Raw genomic sequence first — 17090 nt, 5'->3', positions numbered from 1 at the left:
CACATGGAACACGCCATTTAATTTTAGACTGTTTTATCAGTTGACAGTGATGTGGATGCACAGCATAGGAGGATATTGCTGCAAGGGAAGTGATAACACTGTTTTATTGCACTTGTTTATGTTTTATCTTAATCAATTCCGGAGATTATTGTATAAAAAATACGATGACGATGGGTTGACCTTCGAAACGTGTAAATTTTAGTGCTTTTTGCGCTTAAATAGGTAGTGGAGCCAACATTCTAACATTGTAACAGCCAGAATCCCATATCCACTATGTAGACTACTTGCGGCGCGCACAGATGCGTTTAAACGGTCTTCCCGTGCTCCATAAGTGAATGGAACCGGGGAAAGCCCTAATAACATGGGACGTACCCTCTGCCGTGCACTTCACTATGGTTTCCAGCGTATAGATGTAGATGCAGAATAGACGAAACGTTCCGATAAGAGGAATCCACGGCTCGGCTAAAAACCCGAGGTTTTATCAAAGACAGAATATACATATTTTCACAATCAGCTCCAAACGCGGATCGTTTTCCTCAAAAATACGTTACAGGATCACTGTAACAGACAACAGTATATAATAAGAATTGAACAATTTTTCTTTTAAAGGTGCAAAGATAAGAACGTTTAGTAAATTTGTAGGCTGTGGGGAGGTGGTGTCACCTCCAGAGTTGTAGGTGGTACTGAGCCCGGTCTAGGAGTTCGTCAGATGTTAATCTGGAACCCATCACACAGGAAAATAAATTAGTCACATACACGATTCTGGACTAGTGAACCTCAGGGAATAGGCCAGAACTTTAACCAAACGTTTGGTACCCAATTTGTTAATGCGCGCACGTCAGCATTTCAAATGTCTAAGTCCCTCCATCAAGAGGAAACCCGAATCGACTGTACTTTTAGAAGATATTCGCAGACCTGGCTGTAGTGGCTGTTGTTGCAGACATTACTACACCAACCAAAGTGTGAAGCTCCATACGTCAGCCGTCCAGGGAAATAATGCCTCCCTGCACCATTAGACGCTTCACTTCCTTAATGATCTTGCAATAGTATCGGATAGCACTTTCCCAGTAGATGAATATATGACGAAAAACAGGTTTCAAACTATTAGTCGGTGAATATAACATTTGCGCATTCCCCCATTTAGTCTATTCTCGATTTTGCTGACACCACATTATACGGACCCGTCTATATAATACGCTGCCAGATCTGTAGAAATCAAACCAATCTCACGAACAAGGATCACTGAACAGGTAGATGCAACAGGTATCCTATATCGCTGGAGTGATTCTGCTATAGAATCACGAAACAAAATGTAGCCTAGCTTATTATGATCTTTTTGGGCAAGTAAAATCGAACACAGGTATTTTGTAGCTCATTTCGCTCCGTTTACCCACAAGAGCCGAAAAACAGTAGCGAAATGCAGGTAGACTTGCACGGGATCGATACCTGTGTTTGGACTGGCAGTTGAAACGCCATCGTAAAAGTAACCGTAAATTGCAGGGGAAAGACCAATTACATTATTGGCTATAAGTCTTTGGAAACCAGTAACAACCCTAATATATCCGTGAGTGACCATACAAAGCGACTTATCGTAGAAAGATACATCAAATTTGAAAAATCAAGTGATGGGCTAAGATTCGCCGAAGAATCTGACGAAAATGTGAATCGCTTACGAAGCAAGTAACTCACTAAACCCTAGTTCGACCAGTTCTTAAGTACTGCTCGTGAAGGTGAGATAACAACCAATAAGTATTAGCAGACGACATAGAAAAGATCGAATATTGACATAAATTTGTGTTTGCCACCGGGACACACTCGAGCATACCATCTACACTAATGAACAATGCGTTGTGGCAACTGCCCACGGTGAGACCGAATTGCGTTTTGTGGCGTTGCGTCCACGTGATGCGACAAAGAAGGTGTACAGGGTGTCTCAATTTTTTTGGGTCAAATTGAAGCAGTTGGTAGTGGGCCAGTAACAGATTATATTGAGATAGGTAAACAATGGTCGCAAATGCATATTTCTTGTGATGTGGACTCACAGTAGTTGTACAAATTGACGAACGCTAATCTCAGTGCATGCATGGCAATTGCAAATTAAGTTATGCCGGCTCTCTCAGAGATCCCTGGGGTCCGCTTTATTAGGAGTACACAGTAACACCCCTCACTATGGTCACGTCACGAGCTGTCTGATGCAATGATATCAGGGAAAGTTTTTTTTTATGTGCGGCACGGGTGAGTGCGCCGGTGCGATGCATGCGGTGGTCACATGTTCTGGATGTACGTGTAAATTACAACAAATAACTTCATCGTGTTAGATACTTAAATACGATTGACTGAAACCATTCTGTCCGTTAATTAGAATCGTGTCTGCGCGAAAGTACTCGCTTACCCTCGACAAAGTATCTCCCGTCACTAGCTGTCGTCCCCCCGTCGGCCAAAAAGTGCTCTCAGTCCCTATCACTTTGTCAGCTGCGTCAGCTAACAGCAGCAGCTGGCTCATGGTGCGCCGGGCGCGGTAACCGAGCGGTTCCAGGCGCTTCAGTCCGGAACCACGCAACTGCTACGATCGCAAGTTCAAATCCTGCCTCGGGCATGGATGTGTGTGATGTCCTTACGTTGGTTAGGTTTAAGTAGCTCTAGGTTCTAGGGGACTGATGACCTCAGATGTTGAGTCCCATAGTGCTCAGAGCCGTTGGAACCAATTTTTGGCTCATAGTGCAACAGCACAACAGTGGGAAATTTGTGGTGAGTTCCTATGGGACCAAAGTGCAAGTCATCTAACTTGAATTAGCTTACGCTAAGGACAACACACACACCCATGCCCGAGGAAGGACTCGAACCTTGGACGGGGGGAGCCGCGCGAACCGTGGCAAGGCGCCCGAGGCCGCACAGCTGCACCGCGTGGTACAACAGTCTGCAACGCTCTAGAAAAGCACCGTTAGTCTCAGCTCCTGAAGTGCTCAAATGGCTCTAAGCTCTATGGATCTCAATATCTGAGGTCACCAGTCCCTTAGACGTAGAACTACTTATACCTAACTGACATAAGGACATCACACACATCCATGCTCAAGGCAGGAGTCGAACCTGCGACAGTAGCAGCAGCGTGGTTCCGGAGTGAAGCACCAAGAACCGCTCGACCACAGCAGCCGGCTCCGAAAGTGCACTGCTGTATCGATATTGATCCTTACTATCAGCATGAAATTCGAGTAGTTTATAGAGAAAATTTACGAGCTACTGTACCGTGAGAAGATGATGTTGGAGTATAACAGAATTCATGTTCACGACCGGGCAAGCAGTGGGCGATAATCTCTAGTCAGAATGAACAAGTGTAATAAACAGAGAAAGTGTTTTGATTGACACTTGTAATAGAACAGCTGTTACTCAAAGGTATGGGAAATTAGTGAAAAGATCTTATGGGACCAAACTGCTGAGGTCATCGGTCCCTAAGCTTACACGCTACTTAATCCATTTAAACTAACTTCCGCTAAGGACGACACACACACACACACACATTCCCGAGGGAGGACTCGAACCTCCGACGGAGGGAGCCTCGAGGACCGTGACAAGACGCCCTAGACCGCGCGGCTACCCCACGCGGCCAGAGGTGTGGAATTGAAAAATTCTTTCAGATACGACCTCATTCGGAATTACGAATGACACATTCTGAGAGCTAGTTAAGAAAAGGAAGAAAAGTGAACTTATATGGACAAACCTACTAAGTTAATTTAATACAGAACTTACAAAAACGTATGGCTATCCTTGGCACAAGGTAAGTCGTCAGTTTATGTGATAAGTAGTCTTCACATCTCAAAAGTACTGAAGGTAACACTTGAGTCAAGATTCATAACGCTGACTTGCCGCAATGTGACTGACTGTTGACTATTAAACACCAGCTATTACCAGGGGCTATGCTCGCATATCAGTACTACTGTTATGAGTGAACGTAAGCTGCTAAATGTGCTGTCACATTTACTGTCCTCACGTAGCTGTCTGTTCGGATAAGCATAGTTCGTGATGCGAACGCTGCTCTCCCAAGCCGCTCAATACACGATTGCGCTGGCTTGTGCATGACCGCGCCGCCACCGAGCTGTGCGTACAGACGGGCCTGGGCAGGAGCTGAGCGCTATACTGCTGAAGTAGCTTCACACTGTGCAACGTGTACATTATGCAACAAATACTGCGGAAGTATCGATTAAACACACTGAATATTGTATAAGCATTGTATTCATTACTCTGTATCGTATCATACACTCCTGGAAATTGAAATAAGAACACCGTGAATTCATTGTCCCAGGAAGGGGAAACTTTATTGACACATTCCTGGGGTCCGATACGTCACATGATCACACTGACAGAATCACAGGCACATAGACACAGGCGACAGAGCATGCACAATGTCGACACTAGTACAGTGTATATCCACCTTTCGCAGCAATGCAGGCTGCTATTCTCCCATGGAGACGATCGTAGAGATGCTGGATGTAGTCCTGTGGAACGGCTTGCCATGTCATTTCCACCTGGCACCTCAGTTGGACCAGCTTTCGTGCTGGACGTGCAGACCGCGTGAGACGACGCTTCATCCAGTCCCAAACATGCTCAATGGGGGACAGATCCGGAGATCTTGCTGGCCAGGGTAGTTGACTTACACCTTCTAGAGCACGTTGGGTGGCACGGGATACATGCGGACGTGCATTGTCCTGTTGGAACAGCAAGTTCCCTTGCCGGTGTAGGGATGGTAGAACGATGGGTTCGATGACGGTTTGGATGTACCGTGCACTATTCAGTGTCCCCTCGACGATCACCAGAGGTGTTTGGCCAGTGTAGGAGATCGCTCCCCACACCATGATGCCGGGTGTTGGCCCTGTGTGCCTCGGTCGTATGCAGTCCTGATTGTGGCGCTCACCTGCACGGCGCCAAACACACATACGACCATCATTGGCACCAAGGCAGAAGCGACTCTCATCGCTGAAGACGACACGTCTCCATTCGTCCCTCCATTCACGCCTGTCGCGACACCACTGGAGGCGGGCTGCACGATGTTGGGGCGTGAGCGGAAGACGGCCTAACGGTGTGCGGGACCGTAGCCCAGCTTCATGGAGACGGTTGCGAATGGTCCTCGCCGATACCCCAGGAGCAACAGTGTCCCTAATTTGCTGGGAAGTGGCGGTGCGGTCCCCTACGGCACTGTGTAGGATCCTACGGTCTTGGCGTGCATCCGTGCGTCGCTGCGGTCCGGTCCCAGGTCGACGGGCACGTGCACCTTCCGCCAACCACTGGCGACAACATCGATGTACTGTGGAGACCTCACGCCCCACGTGTTGAGCAATTCGGCGGTACGTCCACCCGGCCTCCCGCATGCCCACTATACGCCCTCGCTCAAAGTCCGTCAACTGCACATACGGTTCACATCCACGCTGTCGCGGCATGCTACCAGTGTTAAAGACTGCGATGGAGCTCCGTATGCCACGGCAAACTGGCTGACACTGACGGCGGCGTTGCACAAATGCTGGGCAGCTAGCGCCATTCGACGGCCAATACCGCGGTTCCTGGTGTGTCCGCTGTGCCGTGCGTGTGATCATTGCTTGTACATCCCTCTCGCAGTGTCCGGAGCAAGTATGGCGGGTCTGACACACCGGTGTCAATGTGTTCTTTTTTCCATTTCCAGGAGTGTATATCACTTATGAACGGTCACTACCGGTAATTTGGGCAGAACTGAACTACAGGATTACAACCTTCCCTTATTTTTTAATTAGACAGGTTTATTGACCATTAAATTTAAAAGTTTTCTCAGTGAGTAAATATCCTTGGCAAAAAGGTCACCAAACAATTTTACAACATTAAGGTAGATGAACAGATTTTTCATGCCGTAAATTAAGAAACACTTAACATGTAAGGCGGGGAAATCCCAATGAAAACAAACCCATTTAGTTAACTGTTATTATAACAGTAACTTGATCTTCGGTAACAACCTAAATAATAATAAAAGCAAATCTTAAGGTATAAACCCCTTGGCAGAACAAAGCAAGGTCTAAACGTACTATAGAGTAAGCAGCAAGGCGGAACAATTTCCGATATACACTCAGCGGTAGGTGGATATTGCACTGTCATCAGTGAATGGGATAATAAAATCGTCAATACAACTCCCACAAAGGGAATTTTAACATAGAGAAGGAACAAGGTAAATAGTGACCAGCAGTAAAGATCTGCAAACTAATGGCACAGTTATTATTTGATCTCTTGACACATTAGGACTAGCGGTCTCTCGGCGTGCTTGGACTCCAGTGGCTGATGCCAAAATATCTTAAAAACATCTGAAAATAGCTTAAACCCTATGCCGGGACTGCCGGACGATGTGGCGTGGCTTAGTCCCCAGTTCCGCCACCGGACTCAGGACCACGGAAACTCTAACGCGGGCACATTTCGTCCGCGTTTAGTCAAATTTCGTTCGGCGTCCATGAAAGGCCAACCAAGGTAGGAAATGCATAGAGAGATTTAGTCACGCGATGCGCGACCACCAGTCCGGGCAAGGTAGTAAACAAGGATTAGATGTAACAAACAAGACAACATTAGACAATGTATCATAGGATGTAGTACTTTTGGCCACCCTGACACACTTAGCAACCGATCACAGATTCAAACCGAAACCTGAAAAGCAATACGAACACATAAGAACCATATAACAAGACGTACCTCCGCGTTAAGGAGAACAGAATAAAACATAAATATAGCCCAGCTGAGCCTACTTGATCTAGTATAGTAAAAATTAGCAGTCATTTAAAAATACAAATATAAATTTAAAACCAAACTTTATAAACACTCAAATGACCATATTTAATTATTATCCTGGCTTACTGCAGAACTACACGAATGCCAAGATTCGTGAACTTGGACTAACTGGATGCATGCAACACTTAATCTGTTATAGTTCACGCGTGACAAGATGATCTATCATTTTTTACACAAATTATGCATTGATAATGATGGAATATTGCTGTCGTAACGTGGTGGGCTTTGCTCAAAATAATTGATAATTTGTTTTTGATTTTGAGTTACATTAAATTGCTTTTGTGGAAATTGTTCGTTTAACCTAAGTTAATCTTTAGCAAAATTTTTTGTAACTTTACTAACTATAAGACACACTGATCTTAGAACATGGACATAAACGTCGCAAAATGAAATAAATTAGAGTTTTTGATCAAGCATGAAAGCTTTAATTATTATTTCCATTTTTTCGACACACGCACGAGAGAATTATTTCTCTACTCTAAAAAGTTTTTACTCTAAAAATAGTTTGCCTTGTAGTCTGGGTCGTGGCTCTGGATCTCGGCTATTGAACTGAAAATAGAAATCATAAAACTACGCGCTCTGCTGCAACGTCTGGCTGCTGTGAAAAAAAAATGATCCTATAATTGCAGAGGGCGAGTTTTTCGCTTCCGCAAATTTTATAACTTAAGGTTGCCACGCAATGGCGTCGTTGGTTGCAACGGCAGCAGCTATTGTTGCGCTGTTAATTACTTAAAATGCAGGTTATTTCAAGGAACCGGACACGAGATAGGGTTCACCTCTTACAAATTAAAAGTGAGTAAGAACATGAAACTAATATATTATCTGATTAAAGATACAGTATTGCTTACATACAACGGCACTGGCCAAAATGTCCGTCTACTCGCAACGAATACAAGAGAAGAAGTAATGACGGCTAACATAAGACAAATGATTCCTTCTCTTTTAGCTATCTGGTCCATTCTTGTTTTGAGTGCATCTTTTTATTCTCTGCACTCTGCATGATTCACAGAATTTTATATAATAATAATGATAATACGCATGAAAGAAAATTGTATCTCTCCTGAGCGGTTAGTGTTCACTTAAAATGTTTTCTTTCTTTCACTGTCATTTCCAAGTTATTTGTAATATTTCACTGGGGACGGTACATAGTAAATGTTACATACAATGATTGCCCATAAGGGGGGAGACTAAGTCAAATATTTTAAGCTTCTGAGCAGGAGAAACAGATTAACAAATACAATGATAAAATATTACGACCGCTGCCAACCGTAACATTGGATCCCAAACAGTGGCACTACGGCCACGTGACGTGGTGACAAAAGTGTGTAAGTGGAACAGACACTGACGGGGATAACCCTAGCGAAGATATGCGCTGGAAATGGGGAAATTCATTGAGACAAGCGAATTTCACAAAGGGCAGATTATTATTACCTAGAGCCTGTGAACGAGTTACCTCGAAAATGGCGAAGCTGGCCAGATGTACACGAGCTACTGTCGTCAGCATCTACGGAAAGAGATAGGACAGTGAAACTACCACTAGGCGCTAAATGATTGGACGTCCGCGACTATTCACAGAATATGGTGTTCGGAGGCTTGTCTACCCTGTAAACTGGGACAGATGGTGATCTGTGGCATCTCTGCCGAAAGAGCACAGTGCTGGTGCAGGCACAAGTATTTCATAGCACACCGTTCATTGTACATTGTTGAACTTGGAGCTCCGCAACAGACCACCCCTACGTATTCACATGTTGACCTGACGACATCGTCAGTTACGATTGCAGTGGGCATAGAACCATCGGGACTCAACCATCGACCAATGGAAACGTGTCAGCTCTTCGGGTGAACCACATTTTTGCTACACTAGGTCGATTGTCGTCTCCACAAACGCCGACATCGAGGTGAACTGCTGCGAACCACCTGCATCCCTTCATACTTCTTGTCTTCCCCGACGGCGATGTAATTCTTTCAGCAGAACGACTGTTCGTGTTTCGGAGCCAGAAGCGTGCTACAATAGTTTGAGGAGCATTATCACGATGTGCAAATCCTATGGAACCCATATGGGTTGCTGTCGTCGCCATCACCGCGTTCGCAAATCAGCGGCCTGTTATTTACACGAATTACCCAACCCCTCACGCATGATGTGTTCCCCGACGGCGCTGCCATCTTTCAGCTGTATAATTGTCCGTGTGTCAGTCTCATAACCGTACTGTAGTGGTTTGAGGAGCATTATAGGGAACTCACGTTGATGTCTCGGCGATCAAATTCGCCTGACGTAAATTCTATGGATCCCATCTGGGTCGTTGTTGAGCGCCATCACTGTGTACGAAAATCAGCGGCCCGTTATTTACGCGAATTACATGAGCTGTTCGTAGACATCTAATGCCACATACCACCACAAACCTTCCAACAAATTGTAGTCCTGATACGCTGAATCGGTGATGCGTTCCGTTCCAAAGACGGACAAACAAGCTATTAACCATGTGGTCGTAACATTTTGCTGATTAATGTAAATTACCTGCTTCCGGATATACAGACTAAACCAAGACTTTAGAAAAAAAAATCATAAAATATAAACGGCAGCATATAACTAGCAAAAATTTAATAGCATGACAACTCACTTGATGTCACTGCTCGTGAACAGGCTAATGGACCAGTCACTTACTTTAACCGTCGCACCGTCCAACTAACCGTCTATTCAAAATATTGCGGTTGTAAGTACGGAGGCCCGAACATATGTCACCAGAAACAGAAGCAATCACCGTCACCTCAACGCGTGACTTAGGCTGCACCTGTGGCAATCTTACTGAAATAACAGCAGTCCTTCAGTGATGTTAAGGTGCCAACCGCACAAGCTACACTACTAGACTCACCAAACAATCAGCTCCCCTTTCTTTCTCTCTCTCTCTCTCTCTCTCTCTCTCTCTCTCTCTCACACACACACACACACACACACACACATACACACACACACACTGTCTCTCTCTGTCTCTCTTCTTTTCTCTCTCTCTCTCTCTCTCACACACACACACATACACACACACACACTGTCTCTCTCTGTCTCTCTTCTTTTCTCTCTCTCTCTCTCTCTCTTAATCCATCAGCGATCCGATTCTCCTCTGTTGTGATTGCCAACTCCCCTCTTCATCTCGACGGGGCCAAACTCTTAGCTTCTGCCCTCCCCCCTAACCACCTCGCCCCCCCCCCCCCCCCCGCCTGTCCACACCAACACCCGTCTACCACGCCCTCGTGGACAAATTATTCACTTAGGTGAAGAATCGAAAACCAGAGAGCCACAGTGGTTCAATGTATCAACAAATAAAAGCATTTTCAAAAATATTTATAATATTAGTAGAGATAAAGTTCTCAATTACGTCATCTTTGTTTCTGTGATTCCATTCCCAGTGTTATCTGTGCGAGTTTAGGCTGTAGACAAAACAGCTACATTTGGAAGTTTGGCTCTGTCTAGGGAGCGTGCTCAAACAGTGGGTGATTAAGGCGACCTTTCGCGTCAGGCGGGTAATCCGGGTTCGAGTCCCACTCTGACGTTCGAAAATGCGAGTATAATTCTTGTACATCATACAGCTGCTGATCGCTGCAGCGCCTGAAGAACATTGCGGAATACCTCAAACCAATACAGCCACTACAATTTAGTATTTAATATCTAAAAACGTAAGCGCGACTTATATCATAAGTCTCTCCGTCTACGGGATTCACAGTATCTCTGCGAGTGTAAGAACTAGATAGAAGAGTGGCACGTGGAAGTTAGGGTCTCATTGGGAAACGTGCTTGGATATCTGAAGCCCTTAAGGTGACCGTTCGCGTAAACTGGGCAATCTGGGTTCGAGTCCCGGTCCGTCACTAATTGACATTGTAACCAAAAAATGACGCAGCTAGAGTTTCACCATATTCGCAAACGCGAACATAGTTCTTGTATTAACTTTCAGTTACAATTTCCTTTTTTCTGTTATCCGAATTTTGATTCAATAAAGCCTATACGAGTCCCCAAACTATGCTCAAGTTACCTGTGAAAATCCCGTGAAACAGATAGATACGACGATTTTAGATAGAATTTTAAATCACGATATCTTTTTTTTCATGATCCGATTTTGATTAAATAAAGCCTACACGGTGCTCCAAGCTATACTCACGTTACCTGCAAACATCCGCGAACAAAAAAAAATGGCTCTGAGCACTATGGGACTCAACTGCTGTGGTCATCAGTCCCCTAGAACTTGGAACTACTTAAACCTAACTAACCTAAGGACATCACACACATTCATGCCCGAGGCAGGATTCGAACCTGCGACCGTAGCAGTCGCACGGTTCCGGACTGCGCGCCTAGAACCGCGAGACCACCGTGGCCGGCATCCGTGGACATTCGTCGATTAGTTTTGGAGGTTAGCGTGCTTAAACAAACAGACGGACAGTTAAGCTTTAGAAAAATTTTAAATCGCGTTATGTGTTTTCCGTGATACGATTTTGTTGACCTAATGGCTATACAGTGCTGCAAGCTATGCTCAAGTTAGCGGCGAAAACCGCATGAAAATTCGTGTAGTAGTTTTGGAGAAGCGTTTTCAGACACACAGAGAGAGACGACAGTCTTACAGCTTTAATGTTATTATGGATAGTATAGGAGGAGGAGATGAGAGGGTGGGGAGGATGAAGTGGAAGGCCTACTTTCTATACGGTGCAGTACATCCCTTTGCTGTGGCTCGTAACCTGTCTAACTGCTCTGTAACAACAATGAGTAAGCCCTGGCAGTTTCAACATTAAACCTCCCAGCAACGCACAACGCATCTCTCGTACTGTCTGACGAGCATCTCTATATTGCACCCGTCCTTATTAACCGAGCCCGTGACGAAACACACCTCTTCCATTTCAAACATTTGTACTACTTCTCCCGAACTGTTGACCCTACAGTTTGGTCCCTTTCTCACCAAACCAACCAACCAACCAACTTCTTCTACAAATCCTAGCCGGCCCCTGTAGCCGAGCGGTTGTAGGCGCTTCAGTTCGTAACCGCGCTTCTGCTACGGCCGCAGGTTCGAATCCTGCCTCGGGCATGCATATGTGTGATGTCCTTAGGTTAGTTGGGTTTAAGTAGTTCTAAGTCTAGGGGATTGATGACCTCAGATGTTAAGTCCCATAGTGCTTACAGCCATTTGAACCATTTGAACAAATCGTAGCTGTTAATGCTCCAAACTTACGAGAAATATTTAAGAATCAGTCGAAGGAGTATTTTGTAAACCACTTCTCTTGTGAATAAATCGCAACCTATTCAGAATCTTCCAATTCGTCTTTACCTAGCACCACCGTAGCTACAACTAGTTTTATGACGTCGTAATTCCTTAGGTAGCTCCAGACGAATGTGAGAGATCTTTTACGGTTGATACTGTTTCCAGCGACTTTTTACGATACGTCTAACGGAACAGTAATGGGTCTTTACGCCTAATTGTGTGCAATGTTGCATTTTTTAAAGTTATGGGTCAACTGCCATTCACTAAACGAGGTATCATGCTCTGCACATCTTCCAAATTTTGCTACGATTTTCACTACCTTTTAATAAACATCAGCTTGATCCACTAACAGCCTCACGGAGTTTCTGATGTGATCCACCAGCTATTTACGCTGTGGTCAATAAGGACCCTATTGGACTGGCTTGGGGTACTCAGTAGAGTACCACAACGTTCGACGACTTCTCTCCATTAACAACGACGTGTCGAGTCATAACTCCCAAGCAGCCCCAAACTCTAGGTGATTCAGGAAGAAAGGTATACACTTTGATAGGTGATAGTATTAGCGATCCTGAGCAAATAACTTCATACAGATACATGCCCTATTCCGAACGGTTTCCTAGATTTAATATAATTGTTACTTATTTTCTGTATTATTCGAACATCGTCATTGTTTACAACATACCACACTAGTGTAGAAAAAAGTCGACACGAAAATTTTGATACGGGACACTTGTGGTCGGGAACCTACCTCAAATCGCCTCCAAAAACACCTAAGCTACAGCGCATGCGCATCGCACGGGATTTTCAGTATTCCCGTGCTCTCTTCGCTCAAACTTAGAGGGCACATTTTTGCAGGAAATTTAATGTACTTAAATTTTTTACTGCGATACGTTTTCGCCGGAGTGTGCCGTTTCCGAGCTATTCAAGAGAAAGAGATATTAAATGTGGTCTATCTGGAAGACCATTCGGAATAGGGCGTATGTCCGTATGAGGTTTCTTTTTGTATAGCATCACCAATACTGTCACCCCTAAAACATTTACCTTTCCTTCTGACGTACCCCGTATATTCATTTAGCGTTATGCTGTTCATTGAACAAAACAACGCTAAATGAATGGAAACGGCTCTCGTTTTCCCCTTATCCTAGACAGTCGAAGGATATCATTTTACCGATCAAGTAGTTTTAGGTGATGAGATATGAGGTATTTCACAGACACAAGCCGGCAATCTATGGGGTGAGCCGAGACCACTAAAACATGTGAAATAGGGTCGGACGTATGTTTTGTCATGTGATATCTTGTATAGACACCTCTTATTAACCTGACATGTTCCACATCATTATAAAGCGTCGTATTCATGATCTATGGAACAAGTACTAATCTAATCAAATCTAATATAATCGAAAGAGGTTATAGTCATTGACTTTTTAGACAGGAAAGACTAATTCAAGTTATTAAATGAAGTACAACAAAAAATATTCTACAGCGAAACCTGAAAAAGGTAGAAAGAGCAGTTCAGAAGAAACGACATGGCATATTGACAGTAGTTTTTTAAGCTCACGACAGCTCCTGCCCAGACAGTGCTAAGCGTTGGAAGTTCAGGGACCTTTACCATAAAGCATTTGTTTCCCAGTCCGTGCCGCTTCTTTCTCAATTTGGAAAATTGGATATCATCATACCAACGAGAAGCTTTAAGACTCATTCTAGTGATGGTTAAGTCTCTGACGGCAGAGTTCTACGGTGAAACTGTATAGGAGCTCCTTCACGTGCGCTGTAAGTGCCTTAATGACGCAGGAAATTACGAAGAGGTCATTCAAGGACGTAACTTTATCGTAGGTTCTAAAACGCTATTAGATGTCTCACCTTTTCTTAATGAACTTACCTAAGCTACTTTCCTAATGGACATCGAATAATTCACTGACGAAAGAGAACGCACAATAGCCACTTATTAACACTTAACGAGTTGCGAGTCCAATTGCCTTACGCAGTGCTAAAGGCAACGCAGATGCGCTTCCCAATAATTTTCGTCCTTCATTCGTCCAGATTTATTTTCAGTGAAAGTTAGAAAAATAAGTGTGCACCACACGAATATAGCGTGAGAAGGTAGAGGACATTGCAGGCTAAGAGTTGTGGATGACGCCGACCTGAGAGCTGGAGCAGTTCACCACACTCTGCTGGAAAATGTCTGGCCTTATGTCAGAGAAAATGAGATACGCCTAATTAGTCAGTTAGTATCCTGTTGCATTGATGACATTCAGGATAGCCATTACGATGTCATTTAGACCAAGTTACATGTGATTACACAGTATATGGCAGTATGCTAGACATTCAGAGATACGTAATGGAAGAATACTAAAGCTTAACTGCTGGTGCAGCATATTTAAGTCCTCTATGTCTCTCTTCATTTTAGTTCCCCGCCCCCCCCCCCCTCTCTCTCCCCCTTACACACACACACACACACACACATGCAAGCACACACAAGTTCGAGAAGATACACCTATTTGCTCACATGTTCGAAATCTATAGTAGTCTACATAAAGCAATCAATGCGAGACAGTTTGATGTTGTTGTTCTACAGATTTTATACTCGTCTTGAGCGTAAGTCAATTAAATCCAGGTAAGGCGTATGTAACTGAATAGCCACGGCGCAATGTCATTCACTATGTAAAACCCTAATGACTATGTCATCACTACTCTGTCTCTGAGGCAGAAATGCGAAGGCTTATTTACCTTGCTTACTTTCACGCTGTAATATCATATTTTGCTTTATTTTGGGACAACTCTTTGAACTCACTAAGAACATTCATAGATCAGAAAAGGATGGTCGTACTGATCTGCACTGGCAGTTGGTTAACTTCGAATGGGTAATCGTTCAGGTGTCTCGTAATTCCAAATTTGCCGTCTCTGTATATACGAGAGGCATTCAGTACGTAACGAAACATCTTTTTCTGACAGGAGATTGGTTTTATTCAGAATTCCAATACATGTTATTATTCCCCACATTTTTGGCTTCAAAACCATATTTTTAAGCGTAGTCTTTGTTCAATGAAACGACCTTACGCCACCTTTTTGGCAGAGCCTGCATGTCCGTATGCTACCGCTCTTCTGGTCGACGTTGGAGCCAACGTCTCGCTGCATCAGTAACCTCCACGTCGTCCACATACTGATTCTCACGGAATGAGTCATTCGCTGGACCAAACAGATGGAAGTCAGAAGGTGCGTGGTCCGTGCTATGGAGTGGATGAGGAAGAACAGTACACGTCCATACGTCCGATACAGTTTGAAACGAGACTCGCCCGACCAGGCACACGTTTTTAGTCATCAACAGTCCTATGTCGGTGTTGACGGGCCTAGGCGAGGCGTAAAGCTTTGTGTCTGCAGTCATCGAGGGTAGGCGAGTTGGCCTTCGGCTCCGAAAGTGCATATCGATTATGTTTCGCTGGAATGGTTCGCACGCTCACACTTGTTGATGGCCCAACATTGAAATCTCCAGCAAATTTGCACTTCTGTCACGTTGAATAATTCTCTTCAGTCGTCGTTGATCTCGTTCTAACAGATCTTTTTCCAGGCCACCGCGATGTCGGAGATTTGATGTTTTACCGGATTCCTGATATTCACGGTACACTTCTGAAATGGTCGGACGGGAAAATCCCCGCTTCATCGCTAATTGGGAGATGCTGTGTCCCATCGCTCATGCGCTGACTATAACACCACGTTGAAACTCAATTAAATCGTGATAACCTGCCATTGCAGCAGCAGTAGCCGATCTAACAACTGCGCCAGACTTTTGTGCTACATAGGCCTTTCCGGCCGCACCGCCGTATTCTGCCTGTTTACATATCTTTATTTTTGAATACACATGCCTATACCAGTTTCTTTGGCGCTTGAATGTATGTCTTCTACACAATTACTTTAATACTCCTAATAACTCATTTGAAGCGATGTTTCTACTCCATATTGATTCTTGGTAATGCACTTATATATTTTTGCTTTGTTGTGGCTCAAAACGCTCACCTCTAATCGGGTCGCCCTGTACTTAGCATTTTGTTCCCTTACCGTTTATCTGAAATGTGCTTACCTTGGTTTTTCCAGAGCTAGATAACATATTGGGAAACAAGTTTTCTCCGGTGAAATCGATCAGCTGCCAGGTTTCCAGCTTCCTACCAGTTCATGTCATTCCATAGAAGATCCTCTGCAAAAGTGTTACGAGGTGTTTGTCCACCTCTGCATCCATCCGTTGACTCCCAAAACTGCTTCATGCACAGAAGAAGCTGTCTTCTTTCAGCAACGATTTTGCATAGGCTGTGTAGGCCACTTTCTCTCAGCAGCATTGTTGATGAAAAGCATTGAACTTTTGTTTTGATTTTGCAGATATTTTTCAGGTCTCACACGAGAATACGGCCACTGGTAGGCTGACAGAGGAGTACAGCCGACACTTTGTGGACATACTTACAAGATCTAATGGCCATATGGATCAATTCTTTGGAAGACTACAAAAGATTACAAAAGATTTCGTAGTTCTCATGATGATGTCTGTAACTATGTTCACGTTCGTACAGATAAGGCTGCCGAAAGATGAAAATCGGTCAAGATGTTGTAGTGTCCTCTGTTACACAATAATCTGAGTAGATATATTTCATTTCTTATGGAAATTGTTTTTATTTTATCACTACTTATTTGAAACTCCACAGAACTGCCCATTCCATCCAGTTTGGTAGTCACTATAGAATTAGTGATAAACAATCTAAATCGCACTGGTTATTTTACGTAAAATTACTGGTTTCTGCCTAGTATTACACCATCTTCAGTTTCAGCGACTGACGTCTGCTGAGTATTCTTGACTTTGACTTCCGTTGATGATGCTATTCTGGTGATGGCCTAAGATGAAATCCGTCATTTTAAATACAATAACCATTGCGATCAAGACTGTTTTTCCCTAATTTTATACACATCAAAAAATTTTTTTGCATCACGGCGGTTCCCAGAACTCCTGAAGACAGACATTGACTCTGGATATTGTATCGCGGACACAGTCTCTTTGACTGTTCAGAGATGCCAGTAAATCCT

The sequence above is a fragment of the Schistocerca gregaria genome, chromosome 4, assembly GCF_023897955.1.
Source record: "Schistocerca gregaria isolate iqSchGreg1 chromosome 4, iqSchGreg1.2, whole genome shotgun sequence".
Lineage (NCBI taxonomy): Eukaryota > Metazoa > Arthropoda > Insecta > Orthoptera > Acrididae > Schistocerca > Schistocerca gregaria.
The sequence above is the reverse complement of the archived record's forward strand: the minus strand, read 5'-3'. Positions refer to the sequence as shown.